Source organism: Euprymna scolopes, chromosome 32 (assembly GCF_053919585.1).
Source record: "Euprymna scolopes isolate OS-2025 chromosome 32, ASM5391958v1, whole genome shotgun sequence".
Lineage (NCBI taxonomy): Eukaryota > Metazoa > Mollusca > Cephalopoda > Sepiida > Sepiolidae > Euprymna > Euprymna scolopes.
In genome coordinates this window covers 44,088,318-44,099,826 of record NC_136513.1, presented here as the reverse complement: position 1 = coordinate 44,099,826, position 11,509 = coordinate 44,088,318, and positions in this window count along the sequence as shown.

The window sequence follows — 11,509 nt, the reverse complement described above, 5'->3', positions numbered from 1 at the left end:
AATGTAACACTTATGTCGTCATTAAGAGCAAGCTACCGGCAAGAGACGTCCATGACAGTGACGTATTGTGAATGCAGACAAATATTACTTCTTTCTTAACGTTATAAGAAAACAGCCGTTATCTCCCTTGTATTCACGAAAATTGTTCGTTGTTTTTAAAATTGTGTCCATCTTTTTCAAAGAATTAAGTGTTTGTCGTCCTTTGATTAGAGTAAAATAAAAATTAAAAATTTTAAATATCAGCAAATTTTTTATTGTTGACTAGCTGAAGTACCCGGCGTTTCCAGGTTGTATATGATATATTCGAATATTTTGTCCTCGTGCATTATAAAATGGATTAAAGAAAATGTAAATTCATAATGATGGATACATATTTTCTTGCTTTTTTTTTTTTGTTATGAAAATCATATTCACAGAAATTAACTATTCTATTGTAAGCGAAGTGTCGTTTTAAAAATAATGGGCAACAGAAATGATAATTTGACCCCTGTCGTTCAAGATTTCCTTACAAGTATGAACTGTTTTCGATTTGGTCGTGATAGATTTCATTCATTTATTGATTTCAATAAATTTTGAATTTTGTTACGAAAACTGCAAAATGTGAAGAAAGGAATTTTACTCGAAATCTAATGACTATTTATAATTTCTTAGTTACAAAAAATTCTATTTTCTAAGAAAATAAATGTCTATTTTGTGTTATAATTTGTCTTAAAATTATTTGAATGCAGTAAATATTTCAGGAAATTTTCCTAAAAAAGAACAAATTTTAGATTGAATAAAACGGACGAAATTCGATTTGAACGTCACAAAATAAAACATTAAACAATAGCATCACAGAAATACGGCATACATGTCTTATAAAACATCTGTAATATAAACCTCACCTGCCTATTTAAATGTATGTATGTATATGTATGTATCTTTATATGTATTTTTATATGTATTTTTCAGCTCATTGAAATCTGTTTTTGGCCCCTCTGCACCCGGCAGTACTCCACTACTGTCGTCAGATGGGAAGACGCTCATCAAGGACCAGGAGGGTCTCAGCAGACGCTGGCAGGAGCATTTCAGCACTTTGCTGAACAGGCCCTCATCAGTTGATTCAGAGGCCCTGAATCAGATCCCCCAACAACCCATACAGGATTCACTCACAAGCCCCCTCCTACCATCGTACCATTGAGGAGATCAAGAAAGCGATCCACCAGACAACCTCTGGCAGAGCATCGGGAAAGGATGACATTCCTGCTGAGATCTACAAGGCAGTGGGTCTCAATGCTCTTGAGGCCTTCTGTGACATCCTTCTAACTGTCTGGGAAGAGGAGATAATGCCAGACGACGCCCTAATCGTCTCCCTCTATAAGAACAAAGGAAGTAAGTCGGTCTGTGGAAACTACAGGGCATCTCCCTCCTCTCGATTGCTGGAAAGATCTCTGCACGGGTCATTCTTAACAGACTCATTACAGTTTCTGAACAGACACTCCCTGATGCACAGTGTGGCTTCAGGCCTAGCAGGAGTACTGTGGACATGATCTTTGCTTTAAGACAGCTTCAAGAGAAGTGTATTGAACAGAAAAAAACCTCTCTACTCTGTATTCATCGACCTGACCAAAGCTTTTGACACCGTCAACAGAGAGGCACTTTGGGCAGACCTTGAGCGCATCGGATGTCCTCCAAAGTTTGTATCAATGATCAGGCTCTTTCACGATGGCATGACTTGTCAGGTCCTCTCAAATGGTAATATCACAGACACTTTCACTGTCAGCAACGGTGTGAAGCAGGGTTGCGTATTAGCCCCTATCCTTTTCAACATCTTTTTCACTTGTGTGCTGTCCCATGCTGTCCAGGATTTGCAGAGGGGTGTCTACATTCGTTACCACTTGGATGGCTCCCTCTTCGACTTACGGAGAGTCACAGCAAAGACAAAAAGCTTGAAAACTCTCATCCAAGAGGTTCTCTTTGCCGATGACTGTGCACTAGTGGCCCATACAGAACAAGACTTGTAACAGATGCGGATCGTGTCTCTGGGGCATCCAAGCTCTTCGGCTTGACAATCAGTCTTGGAAAGACAGAGGTTCTCCACCAACCTGCACCATACTCCAACCCTCCTCCTTCCACCATCACCATTGACAACACATCACTTGCCAACGTTAATCACTTCAAATATCTGGGAAGCACCATATCTTGTTATGGCTCCTTGGACAGAGAGATTGACATCAGAATCAGCAAGGTAAGTCAGGTACTGGGAAGACTTCACAATCGAGTGCTCAATGAACACAACATACGCCTATCTATGAAGCTGAAGGTCTACAATGCTGTGGTCCTTCCCTTCCTGCTCTATGGTTGTGAGACGTTGACACTGTACCGCAGGCATATAAAGAAACTGGAGCTCTTTCACATGCGAGCTCTCCGCTCCATCCTGGGAATCAAATGACAGGGTTGCATCACCAATCTGAAGGTCCTTGACAAAGCTAAGTCCACCAGTATAGAGGCCACAATCATCAAGACCCAACTTCGTTGGGTTGGACACGCGATTCGAATGGACGCATGTCGGATGCCTAAATGCCTGATGTACGGAGAGCTCCAGGCCGGCAAAAGAAACCAAGGTCGACCAAAACTGCGGTATAAATACACTGTTAAAGCCAATCTGCAGTGGTGTCATATCAAACCGGGAGACTAAGAGGGACATGCTATGGACAGACCAAAATGGCGAGGCTCAATTCACAAGGCTGCTGCCAACTTTGACGAGGCTTGTAGCCAGAAACTCACTGCTGCCAGAGAGAGACACCACAGAGCAGATTCGGCTGTGATCACAACAACTGACTTCTAGTGCCCCCAATTCTAGACTATGTGCCTCTAGACTGGGGCTGCAGAGTCGACTCCGTGTGCACAAATGAGATGCAGAACACAAACGTCATCATCGTATCCGATGGACAACCACCATATATATATATATGTGTGTGTGTGTGTGTGTGTGTGTGTGTGTGTGTAGGTGTGTGTATGTGTGTGTGTGTGTGTGTGTGTGTGTGAGAGAGACAGACAGACAGACAGACAGAAGGAGAAAGAGAAAAAAAGAGAGTGTGCGTGTGTGTCAATGAATCTGAATTAGTTGATAAACGCGGCCGCGTTAATACATTTCGATTGTGTCATTTTTGTTTGGACGACCATTCTATCTATGCAATCCGCTCTCACTAGACAAAAATGCGAATTTCCATAAGCGCATCAATCATATGTGAGCGAAATTGATAAACTCACTGCTGCCAGAAAGAGACACCACAGAGCAGCTTCAGTGGTGATCACAACAACTGACTTCCAGTGCCCCTAATGTTCTCCACTATGTGCCTTTAGACTGGGGCCGCAGAACCACATCCGTGTGCACAGATGAGATGCAGAACACAAACCTCATCTTTGGATCCGATGGACACCCACCATATATGTATGTATGGATGTTGCGGGGCCGCATGTCAGTAGCAATCGACCCTACAACTAAAAGACGACACAGGCAAGAAGAAGACAAAAAATGACAATGGCAAAAAAGAGACGACAAACGCAGTGGGTACCGTCATGAACGAATATAAATCCGTTCAGGTTTATTTTTCGTGAAGAAACTGAATGGTGGCTGAGAGTTGGAATCCAGCTGGTGTTTGAACTGGCAGGGCTACAAGGTCGTCGCTAGTGGCTACGGGAAACACGTGCTGCCTTGAGAAAAAAACACTGTATTTATACTCGTCCGGAAGACATAGTTGTAGACACCGTGGCTTTGCAGCACTGGTCGTCGTTTTTCGTTCTTGATTTGTGTTTGTTTTTGTGTCTTTACAGTGCTGTAGGGAGTCATCTGTTTGAGGTTTATATTCATGTGTCATATCAAATTGAAGCTGGGAAAGTTGTGAATATTATTCTAGCGGGAATTGTGCTATTTGGAGTTCCACAGGATAATTATTCACGTTGAAGTATTTGTCAAAGGGCCGTCGGCTGTGGTTTTTATGTTTTGAATTGGGATCATTCTTTAGTGAGGGTTTCCTTTGGTGGAAACCACGACATATGTATGTATGTATGTATGTATGTATGTATGTATGTAAGCCGTGGTGAAGGCAACCTTTCTAGGAGAAGCAAATCTCTGATTTAAAAAACCATAAAGCGGAAGACCATTACCCGCATTAAGCTGGTCTGCAGTTAAATTCGTTGCTGGCTATCTTGCTCTTGCTTGTTGCTGGATCTCAACATTTTCAACCGAGAGAGAGACTTAGCTGTCATACAAAGCTAAGACTCTGTAACATCATCTGTGTATAAATACTCCCTCAGGCATTTGGGCTTATGGATTTTAAATGTCTGAGGGAGTGGCACTCGTCTGACAAGACGTTGCAATCATCATGTATGTATGTATGTATGTATGTATGTATGCCTAAAACTTTCGACAGAGGCAACAGATTTTTACAAGATCCGCATTGTTTTGAAGCTCGACCCTTTGGATGCCAAATATCGAAAAATTAGCTAAAAACATAAATTCCTTCACCCTCAACTGGACACTTTTATACAAGGAGGGGTCGCTTTTTTAGTCGATATTTTCAAAAGTCATCCCCTGTTTTTGATTGACTAGCCTTAATTTAAACATTCGTCACTTCCGGTTTGGCAATAAACGCAACAGCAAAGACGTCACTTTTTTTTTTGTTGCTCAACACACACCTTCAAATAGTCGGGCAACGCCGGGCACCCATGCTAATTAAAAATAAAGGAAAAAAACTTTGTACAAATATATACTATATCCTTTTAGAGATTTTGTTCAGTCATTATTCAAGTGAAATATAACAGTAAAAATCTTACCTTTGGCTTTAAATATTATGAAAAGGACATATGTAGATAGGATATCGAGAAAAATTTCATATTTCATGCTGACGACACCTAAAACAATTAACTTCCTGTTTGATATGTAACCCATTAACTGACAGAATTTCCCTTATTATTAATTTCCAATATCGTAATTTGTAGCACGAAAAAAGTAATATTTAAATTATTTTTATTAAATTCCTCTTTACTTTAGGAAATATTAAATTTTTAATTCCTAAAACTAAGCTTGTTTAAATCTAAATATCTATGAAAGTGAACGTGTCTGTGTGTGTGTGTGTGTACATTTCCCTACGCAATAACTCTGTCAATTTTTAGTCTGCAGACTCGAAATTTGATATACAGGGTACTGACATTTGGGAAAATCTTTGTGATCGGTTTTCGGGCAGAAAATTGGCTGTTAAGGGGTCAAAGTTCAACGATTTGACCTTTGAGAACTCTACCAAACTCCTCCGACAATTTTAGGTCTAAACACTTGAAATTTTAGATATAGGTTCCTTGGACAGGGATCTAACTTAATAACTTGATTTCAGCCCAAAACAATAAATGTTAAGGGGTCATAAAAAATTGACCGCTTTTTTTCTTTTTTTTTTTTGCTCAACATACACCTCCAAACACCCGGGTAACGCCGGGATAAAATGTTAGTCTTAACTAAATCCTTTAATTAACTTTATCGGGAACTTATTTCCCATATATATGTTATGAAATAGGTAGAACAGAATAAGTTATCTTCTAACTCTGTAGCTATTTATCTATCTATTGATCTAGCTATCTATCCATCGCGATTTATCTATCTATCTATCTATCTATCTATCTATCTATCTATCTATCTATCTATCTAACTGGAGAGGTAGACAAGAGATGGAGATGATGATGTTTTCATAAGACCTGTCAAAATATAACAAAGCTAGATCATAGACAAGTTTACCGGAAGCATCTTATCAGCTGATTGGAACTACATGTGAGTTAAGTGGATCGGGTTAGCTGTGGATAGCTTGGAGTTGGAATTTGGACACGGTGAACAGCGGTTGGAATAATGGTTGTCTCCCCCCCCTTCTTGGGAGGAAAATGACGTGTTTCTCAATGGAGACTGTTAAAGACCACAAGAAAAGAACCCACTTTCCACGTTGATCTGTGTCGACATCTGAAAAAGTGAATAAAAAAAACTAAAACCAATTATCGTCTAGGAGTGAATGTCTTTCGTCCAACAGGTTACAGCCCCTCTAAGAAGATGAATTCCAGATGGGATAGTTAGTATAAGGTATATCGGATATATGGGATTTTTTTTTTACACAGTAGTCACCACTTATCAAGGCCTGGAAGCCACTCATGGATAAGGATTATTGTAAGTACAGTACGTTAGTGTGAATATTTTAGAGTGTCTACTTAAGGGGGTGGTTCATCAGGAATTTGTTTACGTTGGACTTGAAGACATCCAAGTTGTAGTCAGGAGAGAAGCAGGCAGACGGAACAGAGTTCCACAGGCGTGCAGTTCTAAGAAAGAAGCTTTGTTCGTGGAATCTACGTTTTGATTTAAGCATAGATAAAGAGTGGGGAAAGTTTTTGACAGTGGATTCAGCTAGACGGGTGTTTTTTGTAAAAGATTGGCGAGGGGGGGACCAGAGATTGGAGTTCAGACGAGCACCTGCCATGGAAATAACGATAAAACAAAGATAGACTTGCAACGATATAGTGAATATAAGGTATGTTGGATATATAACACTCACACACACGCGCATATAAATGTAGACGACCACGGAACATAAAACGTGTATATATACATTACACAACATGAATAGACGAGCACGGTTCAGAAAGTGAAGAACCACTAAAGACATTAGTAACACATTAAGAATTGGTCACAAACAAACACGAAACGTATACACCCGTTTAGATGGTGCCGTTCATGTTAGTATAACGTAACACAATTTTTTTGTATGGACATAAACTAAAATCACATTTTTATTTAATATTAACCGATTGTAAAACATGCTGTGCTCAAAGAAATTTTGCTGTGACAAAAGAAACGAGTAATGCCACGATTTTTATCAGTAAAGTATGAACAGATTACTGCGTCATCAGCCTTCTGTAGAAAAATTAATCACATTCGATTTCTAAGTATATTTTTTTAATTATTCACTATTCAAAAACGGCATCGATTTAAAAAGAAAAAAAATAATTATTAACAGTAAGATTGTCTGTTTATTCATAAATTTTAAGATCGAACTTTTACATTTTTATCATGAACCTTGAAAAATTCAATGATTAAATAAAATAAGAAATAATCTCGGAAATCGTTTGAAATTACACAAGTAAAAACTGTCAAATATAAATAATAATTTTTTAAAAAAATTTTCGTGAAACTTTAATAATTTTAATATTTTTTTCAACTTCTTTTTTTCCCGAAAAATTGATAAAAATCGTACAAATCGGCAACGTTTGCGAACCAAAATTAAATATATTTAGTTTCATCATTTCAGTATATTTTAATATGTAAAAAAAACCCTAAGATGTGAATCCCTACCCCGACCTCTCAAATTCTGATAAGATCGCGTGTGTGTGTGTGTGTGTGGGGGGGGGGTTATATGGGAATTTTTGTATATTTTTTTATTTTAGTTTATATATAGTTCAGCTTTTCTCTTTTTCTTTTTTTATTTAATAAGTCTGTAAAAAGGTATCAACATTGATCAATTATTTGATTTTTGAGAGAATTTTAAAAATTGCCTTGTTTTCACTGTTTACGTCAAAATATTCAGAAATAACATGTGGTTCCAATTTTTTGTTTTTAACTGAACTGGGGAATTTTCTTAAAATGCACCGGTTTTATGGGAAGTAAAAAAAAACATATGAGATCTTTTTTTTTTTAGAATTTTTCTTCTTGAGAATATAGCAAAAATTATATGATTTTATTTTATTTTACAAGTTTTTTACTGTTACTATTTGGTATGGGGTGGGGCGAAAATTCTGTATTCATTAGTGTCATATATAGGTTTTTGTGTTACAATAAAAGGTTCTCCTTTTATTGTAAGAAAAACATTAGATAAGTGAAAATGAGATTAGGATAGACCGAGATTCGAACTTTGTAAGCCAAGTTCAGAAATGGAATTTAGCATTGTTCAGTTTCACATAAAATAGTTTAGATATGTTTGTTGTAAAAGGAATTTTAATTGTTCAATTCTTTTTATAAAAACTGTATTAGAATAAGGTAAGCTAGAAAATAAAGAACAATGCAAATTAAATATATTGAAAAATAAGTTAGGTCAAAAAATAGGTTAGTGAGAATTCTTTGTCTGCAGAAATCGTTTGGAAACATGTGCCGAACCACGTATGTTTAGGCCATGTGGGTCGATCACGTTTACAGAAACACGTATGACGTCATAACAGAAATGAGTTCTCAATATAGGAGCTAGAGTCGAAGATCAGTTAGAGAGAGACAAAGATCAGGAGGCAGTCGAGTCCGGATCGAAGTCAGCATAGTCAGTCGGACAGAGCTGACATGAAGAGGTTCCCCCTTTAGAAGCGAAGGGTTAGAACATTAAACATGTAGAAACGACTTTGAATTCCTGGATGTCATCATCATTTCGACCGGTCAAATGGAATAAAAGAATATCTCATATTTTTGTAACTGCCGTCTTCGTGTCTTTACTCGGCAAATTAAAGGTAATGTGTAATCATCTTATATGAACTTTGTCAACTCATCTCATATGAACCTTGTATAACCCATCCATGTGTCAGACACGTACCATTCGAAAAATTGTAACAGAACAACCAGCCAAGGCATGTTACAAGAAAAGTCTCCCCTTTTCTTGTAAGAAAAAGATTAGATAAGTGAAAAATAGATTAGGATAGACCGAGATTTGAACTTTGTAAGCAAGGTTCAGAAATGGAATTTCGCATTGTTCAGTTTCACATAAAATAGTTTAGATATGTTTGTTGTAAAAGGAATTTTGATTGTTCAATTCTTTTTATGAAAACTGAATTAAAATAAGGTCAGCTAAAGATGAACGAACGAAAGCAATTTAAAACATATTGAAAAATAAGTTAGGTCGAAAAATAGGATAGTGAGAATTCTGTGTCTGCAGAAGTGGTTTGGAGGCATGTGCAGAACCATGTATGTTTAGGCCACGTGAGTTTATCATGTTTTTTGAAACCGCACATCTGACGTCATAGCAAAAATGAATTCTCAATAATAGAAGCTAGGATGAGCAGAGCTAGAGAGACGAAGATCGGAAGCAGTTGAGTCCGGATCGAAGTCAACAAAGTCAGCCAGGCATAACTGACATAATCAGAGGAGGGTCCCTTTAGACGTGAAGGGAGAACGTTTTAAACATGTAAAAACGACTTTGAATTCCTTGACGTCATCATGATTTGACTGGTCGAGCTGATAATAAAGAGGTGATCATCATGTTTTTGTAAAACTGTGTCGTGTCGTCTTTCTACAACAAAGGTATTTTGTAATCATCTTTAATGAACTTTGTATAACCCCCATCCAAGTAATGTGTCCCCCTCTACATCATAAGTAAATGACTGTCCCCTCCTGTGTTAAAAGATCTGGTCACCCCCTCTCTCTGTCGCTATGTTAAGAATCTACACAACTGTATAAATGTCTCTGTCTTCTCTCCTCTCTCTAACTCCCCCTCATCAATATAAATGTCCTATGCAACGGGTATGCTGAAAAAGAATATCGCATTTAAATTTGATGCAAACAAGTTATCTTCCGGATATTAAACAATGTAATTTTTTATAAAACTGCTGGCCATTTCTGTACGCACATAGAGAAATGGCTACCAGTGTTAACATAAAAGATTACATTGCTTAATAGCCGGAAGATTACTTGTTTGCGGCAAATTTTAATGTGATATTTGTTTTCAGCATACCCGAAACTCTATACAATTCTCATTTTAAAGGTGATTGTTAAGGTGGAAAGTAAAACTTTACCAAAATAATTTTTAAAGTAAATATAATAGATAATGATATGTTTGTTTGTTTTATTTTTTTTACATTTACTCAAATGTTTTATTTTATAAAAATGGCGGTATGGGCAATTATAAAATTGAACTTTTGGAAAAAATAAAGTCATATCCAAACAAATTCATCTATTATATTTACTTTTTAGTTCCCCGGCAAAATGAAGGTGGTCTGTCCGCACTTTTCTCAACATTTTTTGAAATTTTGCACAAACATTAAACATGATATGAGTAAAAAAGTAACACAACGGATTTTCCAAGAAAACTTCACTTTCCCTCCCCTCCTCCCCCAGGAGTGCTTTCTGGGTTAAAATGGCTAAAATTGACACTTTTGTGCTTATCAAAAAAAAAAAAAAAAAAAAAAAAATGATGCCTTGGATTTTTATAAAACCTTCTGAAAAAGTTGTAATTAACTGATTTCTATATAATTTTGTTTGTTTATATTTTGTGATAACTCTTGGCTGTGCCCCAGAGGCTCTTTTAGGGCTAATAAAAACACTCCATTTTTGGGACTATTTTACCATATTTGTCTAAAATTTTCTGTGTATATCTATTTAGCAGTTTTGCATGGTGCTGAACTCAAATTTAAATATGTTAAGGCCTTGCGAACTTTTCAGGCTAAAAAGTGTAGGGGGGGCGGAAATGATGGACTTGATAATTTCTTTCTTTGCATTGTGCAGAACTCAAATTTACATATGTTAAGGCCCAGAACTGCACCGTTTGTTCATTTTCACCAGGATTTGACGTCCCCTAGAGACTTTTGGAGCTAGATGGGGGTGGGGGGAAATGCTGAACTTAGTCATTTTTTTATGCCTCGTTCACTGTGCATTCACGGGGGACCATGCATGCTTCACTTGTTTTATTTGTTGTATTTTTGTTACATTAAAAGTTGAAAAACATTTTTTTTTTTAAACAAAATAGTCGCATCTTTCATTTTGTCCTTTTTTACTTACCGTTTCCAGTTCTCTCCCGGTGACGATTATCGTCCTACCGCTATCATCGAGTGCCCCCACTCCCTCTCAGCTCTTGATAAGTGGATCAATAAGTAAATATATATATATATATATATAAACTTTAGTGTTTGAAAAAAGAAAACAAATCACTTAAGTGCACAAAACCCCTAATAATAAAAGATTACTTACAGAGTAATCAACACCTCTTTTCAAAACAAAACAACGAAAGGGTTTATTTCGAAAGAAGAGGGACTGTGTCCGAGATAAAAGAAAGAAAAAGAATAGAAAGTTCTTGGATGTTCTCGTATCGGGAGGCAGAAACTTGGAGTGTCCCCATGTTCTCTAGTGGAAGTCTTCAGTGAAGTAGTCGAAGCCTGGTAGGATTCAGTGGACAGAGAGCGAAAGGAGAGGTCTGTCTTTGGTGGTTTGATCTTATGGCCCGGAGGTTTTTTTTTGGTTGGTTTATAGATGGAGAAGGGGTGAAGGAAATGAGGCCATAGAGGTCACAACAAAGAATACATTTAATTGACAACGTTTGAAGTATGTAGAATCTGACTCCATGCAATTAAGGACAGACGAATATTGAAGTTGAGAACCGGTTTTATTTATTAATGACAGTTTTAATTAGAAGAGGTAAAGTGTTCGTAGGATGTTTGTAGGTGTGTATGCATTGATAAGGAATGAACTTTTGTAGGCTTGTATAATTAAACAAAGAATAAATGTTCGCAAGCGTACTTATCTTTTCGGACG